This window comes from Alligator mississippiensis, chromosome 3 (assembly GCF_030867095.1).
Source record: "Alligator mississippiensis isolate rAllMis1 chromosome 3, rAllMis1, whole genome shotgun sequence".
Taxonomy (NCBI): Eukaryota; Metazoa; Chordata; order Crocodylia; family Alligatoridae; genus Alligator; species Alligator mississippiensis.
Window position 1 is genome coordinate 291,987,286 of NC_081826.1, and position 7,697 is coordinate 291,994,982.

Consider the following 7,697-nt stretch of genomic DNA (forward strand, 5'->3'; position numbering starts at 1 on the left):
AGATTGCAATGTCTACCTTCCCTGAGCCCAGTAATGCCCCAAAACTTATTAGCAGGGTAGCTTGCTCCACAAATAGGGCAACAACGGATGAGTTTCAGCCCAAAGTGGTGCAGCTTTGGAAGAGAGGGTATATACCCACAGGCAGAATGTAGCAAATTATTTTTTCTTTCAAGCTTCTTTATCTAACCTTGGAGTTATGCTCTGGGCCTCAAAGAGAAAAGTGTCACTATTAAACTATCACAAGTAGAATCTCTTTAAAGTCAATGGAGCCAAGTCACTCTGGAGTTTTGAAGAGCTTGAAAAGCAAATCCCTACTCCAGGGTTTTCAAGCCAGCTATAAAAATGTGATGTGGGCTGAAACCTGGTACCAAACAGGGCTTCATCTACAAAAAACAGACTCAAAAACAAAAGTATTTGGAATCTCAGATGAAAGGGAGCAGGCTGATTCCAAAAAGTTGGGATTTAAATCACTCCTCGTCTGTCTGTATCCTGCAGGCAACATCCATTCATCCTTCTTATCATTTCCCATGTGGTCAAGGACAAAGATAAGGATGTCCATAGGAAACATGGTCCGCACAGCAGCATGGCTTGTAATAAGCAGGTGAGGAACAGGCTTCATTCCAAGCAGGGTCATCAGACCATTTAGATCCTAATTCTGGCTGTACAGCCTCATACATCACAATGCCTGGATGTGCAATGTACTCAGATCCATCTGTTCATGGAAAATATATTGTGCTATATGTGTCCGTCCAGGGGAAACGGACAAGCTGGAACATTTCTATTGGACAGCCATGGAATAAAGCCTGTATGATAAGGTGCAATTCATCCATTGGCCTGTACAAGATCCTCTCTGTGGGACTCCTGTCGGGCCATTCAGGGGAGAGAGGTGGGGCATAGGATGGCATTTATTTGCTAAGATAGATGAGACTCTTCAAGGCAGGCCCAGTGAGGTGCCATTGTCTTCCCATTTGTACTGATCTGTTTTCTGGCAAGTCCTGTACAGAGGCTGCATGGGGGAAGGGGCGGCTATTCACACCGGTAGCCCTTCCACACAAGCATCTCAAAGCTCTTCACCATGATCGGTTAACAAAGCCTCATAAATTCCAGATAAAGCACGACATTCACTAATGGGAGAGCAGAGAGTCCACATCTGGCAGCATGTCAGTGGCACGACAGAGTCCAGGAACTTTTCTGCTCAAAAATTTGCACTGGTCAAAATGAAAACTGGTTTAGTTAAAGCAGTACAGCCTTCTGGGAGGGGGATGCTTTTAGTGGGTTAAAACAGGCAAATTTTCCTAGGAAATCTAAATGGAGAGAATCCAGGTTAAATTTTCTCTACGAATGTTGACACACAAGATGGAACCAATTTAACTGAACTAGGGTGTGTCTACACATGCACTTTCGTGCACATTAGCCTATTTTAACGTGCATTAAAGCATCACTTACCCCCCATGTTATTTAGCTAATGCACATTAAAATAGTCTAATGCACCTTAAGTGTCACTTTAAAACCACACTCTTAGTTAATGCACATTAAAAGAGGCTAATGTGCATTTTCCTAGTACCTCACAATGGAGGCTCTAGATTTAATGCACATTAACTAGAGTGCATTAATGCACATGCAGGGCATTTATACACATACTTTTTCCCTGCGACGCATCAGAGATCCACTGCTTTGGAGCAGACTCGATTAATCGGGTCTGCTCTGCGTGTGGGCTGAGGCGAATTGCGCTGCGTGCAGTTGTATAAGTGGCGAAATGCATGTCAGCGCGCAGAAAATGGTGGTGGTGCGCTTTTAAACTAAAGCACCTCTTAGGTGTTTTAAACTAAAGCATCTCTTAGGATGCAGCGCTGGGTGCTTTTCAAAGCACTTGGCGCTGCGGGGCTTGCACTTGTAAAAATGCCCGTAGATTTGCCCATGTAATGGTTACAACCTTTTGTGCAGACCAAGGTGTCAGGCCATTGATAGAGCCTGCATCCCTCTGCCTCATCTGTGGCAGGTTAGGGCATTTGTGTTGCTTTGGGGCAATCTACTTTGTAGTTTTTTGACAGGGTTTGTGAAGTTTTAGGAACAGGTTAACAACTGCTGGTGTGGGATGGTTGGGATAGGGATGATCCTGCCTTGAGCCGGGGATTGGGTTAGATGATCTCCCATGGTCTCTTCTAGTCTTACTTTTCTAAGACTCTGTGAACCCAGGTCAGTGCTCTACCCAGCAGATAAGCTACCTACAGCTCTTTTCCAATGCTGTGTTTTGGCTCCTACGAATGCCTTCTCATGCTGCTCTCCCAGACTCGACTGCTTTTACTTTTCTTTAGCCAGGTTGCAAGGTTTGGGTGGTCAAACAAGGGTAGTTTTGAAACTATTTCTCATGGACTTCGTTGTTTTTTGGCCCCACCTTAGGGTGAGAACCCAGATTTTGATACTTGTCCTCTATCATGCGAGAGGGATATTTACTGTTTGTATCTCTATTAGCACATGGCTAATTAGCAGTAGCCTACAGATAATGTTCGTATCTGTATTAGCATGACAGTGGGTACATCGACACTGTGCTTAATAACACTGTGCAGTCGTGTGCCGGAGAAAACCCGTGCTAATACGCTGCAGCACAGTAGTATTAGACTGCTGCATGGTTAGTATCTGTAAAAACCCATGTGCTAGTGCTACTGCGCAGTACCGAGAGTCACTGTGCATTGATTTGGTACTTGGTTATCCAAGTACTAAACCTAATGCACAGTAACTATGGCAGATTAATGAACGTGTAGACGCATGCAGTGTATAGGTGAGTGTGTGTGTGAGAAGGGAGTTAAGTCACTGAGTCTGCTGGAGGAAGGAGCCTGACAGACAGATGGTAACACATCTGAAATGTCCAAATAATAGGGGCATTGAACAAGTCTGGCATATATTGATAGGCTAGGTAATAGCCGGCAATAGGCAAATACCGTTATCCATGTCACTCTGGAAATTCATTGCCAAGGTCTCTAGCTATCTCTGGTGTTCTTGCTCCCTCTGGTGCCAGCTTGCAGGCATGGCAGCAGGAGCCTTTTTAATGACCTTCATTCAAACCTATCAGCCTGAGGCTCGCTGCACTCACAAACGATGGGATTAACTAGCGCTGTCGAACATGCCAATGACAAAACAAAGCAGGGCTCAGTCTGGATCCTGATCAACTCTGCAGCAGCAGCTTTCCAAGGACAATGACTAGAAAACAATGTGCACTGGGAGAATGAACATGTGGGCGAGAGGAAGACACCCACATCTTATACCTGCTCCACTACTGCCTCCCTGTGTGATCTGGAGCAAATCGCTTCACCTACCTGTGCCTCGGTAATGTTGGCTGCTTACAGACATAACCCCCTCTTTTCCCCCCCACCCAATTGTGCTTCACTTTAAACTTGGCGGGGCCCTGTGCTGAGCCCAGTGCATGCCCGGAAGAGGCAGCATGCTGGGTGGACCTAGTTTGCCCAACATGAGGTGCTTTAGTGTGGCTTTTTTGGTGCTTTTATATAATAGCTGATTGAATCGGCTTCAGATAAAAACTGCCAAATGCCCCACTGAAGTGCCTGATCTATACAGACACTGCAGAGCTGGGTCCAACTAATGTGCCGCCAGTTCCGGTAAAGTGCGATTTTTTTTCTCCCTCCATGTCTGTCAGCAGCCGGTATCGATAAAATGGACAATCTTCCTCCACCTGCTTCTTAAGCACCCTCTGGGATGCTATGGGGATTTAGGGTTTACTGCAGTGATCCTCAACCAGGGTGCCGGGGTTCACTGGGGTGCCTTGAGATCCTTCCAAGGGTGCCGCCAGGTGCCATGCAATGTTAGCAGTGGTAGGCGTGCAAACATGATTCGCACAATAAACCCAGAGATTTCAAATAGGAATCCACAGTGTCAAATACATTCTGACCTGTTGTGGTTTCTCTGATTTCTCTGCAACAGAAGAATTGACCTATTCATTTTCTGTAGTCAAAAAATGAGTGTAAACTAAGCACTGGCATTTTCTGAGGGGTGCTGCAAGTCTGGTCAAGGAGGTGCCCTGAGTCTAAAAAGGTTAAGAGCCATTGATTTAGTATTTAGGAGCACTTTGCAGACACAACGCCCTCCAGAAAAACAGTGCTTTGGTTTTGGCACTAAGGAATAGCTACTGTTTTTGGTAATGACAATATAATTTCTTGACTGAGCCCTACAAAACACAGAAGGAAAAAGCAGCCTCTGCTTTGACTTTATTCTCAGGTCCAACTGAGTTCTTAGCATAAGAGAGTGCAAGGTATATTTCTATTTTTGATGCTCTCTGTGTTTGGGGGTGGCTTAATCCAGGTTGAATGTCTCTCAGTAAGCCCTTGCCAGGTGAGATGATTATGCATTCTTAAATTAAAGAATAAGAGCTAATAAACTAACCAAAAACTTATGAGGAATATAAACGGTTATCATGGGGACAAGTTAGAGAATCATTTGTGTATAACTAGAATTAGGATTTTTTGGATAGCATGAATTTGCCTTAGAAAATGGTGGTTTGGTAGGAACACGTTGCTTTATCAGAGCGCACCACTTTCGAAAAGGGAAATGCTTCTCAAGTCAGGATGGATTTTTTGGTCAAAACTGGAGACAGGCCGTTCTTCATGTGTACTCCAGCAAATAAAACACCGTTACTTATTTGGGATGAAAAATAGTTGAAACCGTGTCCAGGTTGGTTGATTGGGAACATTTTTTTCTACTCCTCTTCAGGTATGACTGATAACTAGGTCAGGACAAATTTATTGCAAATAATAGTGCCTATTTGTCACTATTATTTGCAATAAATTATAGTGACAAATAGTCACTTAAACTGGGGATGACTTAAACTGTGTCCCTCCAGTGAAAGTATTAACAAGCAGTGAAAAAATACCCCAAAGTGCAGTTCATTTAAGCTACGCCCCAAGAAACTGAGAAAGAATATAAGAACAAACAACTGGTTTTCTCTTTGGCGTACAGGTTTCATCACTTTGAGCTTAAAAAGTCATGAGTTAGTTCCCCATTCATCACAATCCCAATATAACAAAAAGAAGGATTTTTTTATTCCCCTCCCAGTGGAAGTCTTCAGTGATGATGTTTTTAAACATTTTTCCCTGCAAACATAAGGGTTAGAAACTCATTTTATTGGTGATGTGAGGACCAGGTAGTTAGTTGATCCCAGGACAAGGAGATTTCAACACGAAGTGGAGTTGGCAACAGTGAGAAAGCGGAGGGGATCACGACGTTACTGAGACTTGTTTTGTTCAAGGGGCCTGGGCTCGCAAGCACCATGGAAACACACGGTCTGTACAAGTGTGTCACTCTCCGCACAAATTGCAAAGAAATGCAAAAGCAACATAAATTCATGTACAGCTGGAGGGCAAAGCGCTGGTACGGTGACTGAATGCTTGGTTGAGTCATAATGAATTTACCAAGCAAGCTTCTATGAGAGGTTGGACTGCGGCGTCAGAAATAAATGAACAGAAAGGGGGCATTTCGAAATAGGTACTGGAGCTGAATGCAACCCAGTCACAGCAAGTGGGTACACAATGATTAGCAACGGATCTTAAAATAATAAGCAAAAAACCTCGCTCCATGCTTGTTTCCTACTGTAGGCACTGAAGCTAAATTGAAATGTCTGTATAAGCACAGATATCACATAGCAGAATTTGAAATCGGGACGCTTTAATTTACATGACTAAAGACAGGGCCGGATTAATGCATAGGCAAACGAGGCACATGCCTAGGGCCCTAAGTGAAGAAGGGGCCCAGTTGTGCTTATTTTGCTGCAGCAGCAGTGCCTCCTGGCTCCTTTTCCCTTCTAGGGCTGCAAGCTGCAGCTCCAAGCCCTGGCGGCAGCTGCTGCTGCCTTCTGCAAAGCAACTAGGTGCGTAGTCTGTTTGTCTAGGGCCCACTAAGGGGTTAATGCAGCCCTGACTCAAGATGAATCCTGCAGCCTGCAGTTTCCAGATTTGGACACTTTTCTTTATCTCCCAGTCTTTACAGATTCACACTCATAAACACCTTGGTTAGGTACAGATATTCCAAAAGCCCAAGGCGGAAATGATCCAAGTAATGCAGTTTTCAGTAAGCGGCGTAGCTTAAATTGGTAGTGAACAGAGCACCAGATTCGCCCTTTGGTTGGGGAGGGGAAGGGGATGCTAATCTTGGACCAGCTTCTGCCATTTTTAAACCAGTCTCCATGTGCTGAACTTCTGTTCTGTTACAGGTATCGACTGGTTTCTGAACACTTATACAGGTAAAAGTGTAATGTCTGTACCTGACCCTACTCTTTCTTCCTGCCTATAGAAGGAGGGAAGGGTGGCACATAGACTAACTCATTAGTTTCTAAGGTGCTACCCAGCCCTGCCTTCTTTATTGACTTCAGACTAACACAGCTAACTACTTCTCTCTACCTGCCTGTAATACTTCTCATAACATCGCAACGGTAGCCTCATACTCTTTTTACATAATTAACACCTCAGTGAGGTAGGTAAATGTTACATTTTACAGGTTAACTGAGATAATAAAGAAAGAATGAAGTAATTTGACTTGGGTCACTCAGGAAGTCTGTGGCAGACCAGGGAATAGCAACAGCTTTAAGCAATGTTTGAATGAGGTTTTGAAGATATAAAGTGCTTTCTACTTGATAAGTTCTTGAGAACTGCATAAGATTGGCCCACCTCTGTAGGAGGCAGATTAGAAAAGCAAAGGCGGTGACTGAATTCAGGTTAGCAACTGAAATCAAGGACAATAAGAAGTCTTTCTATAGGTATGTAGGTAACAGAAGGAAAACCAGTGAAAACATGAGACCACTGCTCAATGCATCTGGACATCTGATCACTGACACCAAGGACAAAACTGAACTCCTGAATGAGTACTTCACATCTGTATTCCACCAGTCTAAAAGCAATAGCCTGCTGACTGCAAATATGATGCAGAATAGTTACAGTAGGGATGCTAACCTACCAACAGTCAATGTACAGCTGGTTAAAGAACAGCCAGAAAGGCTGGTTATCTGTAAGTCAGCAGGACCGGATGAACTCCATCCAAGAGTGCTGCATGAACTAGCCAAAGTTATTGCAGGACCACTGGCAAACCTCTTTGAGAATTTGTGGCACTCAGGAGAGGTCCCAGAAGACTGGAAGAAGGCCAATGTTGTGCCCATCTTCAAGAAGGGGAGCAGAGAGGACCCAGGGACCTACAGGCTGATCAGTCGGACCTCAATCCTTCAAAAATGTCTCAAGGCATCCATATGCGATAAGCTAGTAGAAGGCAGCATGGCTTTGTAATGGGTAGGTCATGTCTGACTAACCTCATCCCCTTCTATGACAAGTTACTCACCACCTGGATAAGGGAGATGAGGTTGATGCCATTTACTTGGACTTTAGGAAGGCCTTTGATTTGGTGTCCCATGAGGCTCTCAAGGTAAAACTAGGAGACGATGAGCTCAACAATTCAATGGTCATATGGGTAGGAAGCTGGCTGCAGGGTCGGACCCAAAGAGAACTAATAGACAGATCTGTGTTGACCTGCTGAAGGGTGACCAGGGTTCGGTACTTGGACCGGTGCTTTTCAACATCTGCAACAATGATCTGGATGTCGGGGTGAAAAGCACACCGGCAAAGTTCACCGATGACATTAAGCATTGGGGAAATGCAGCCACACATCAGGGTAGGCTGATGATCCAGGCAGAACTAGACAGACTA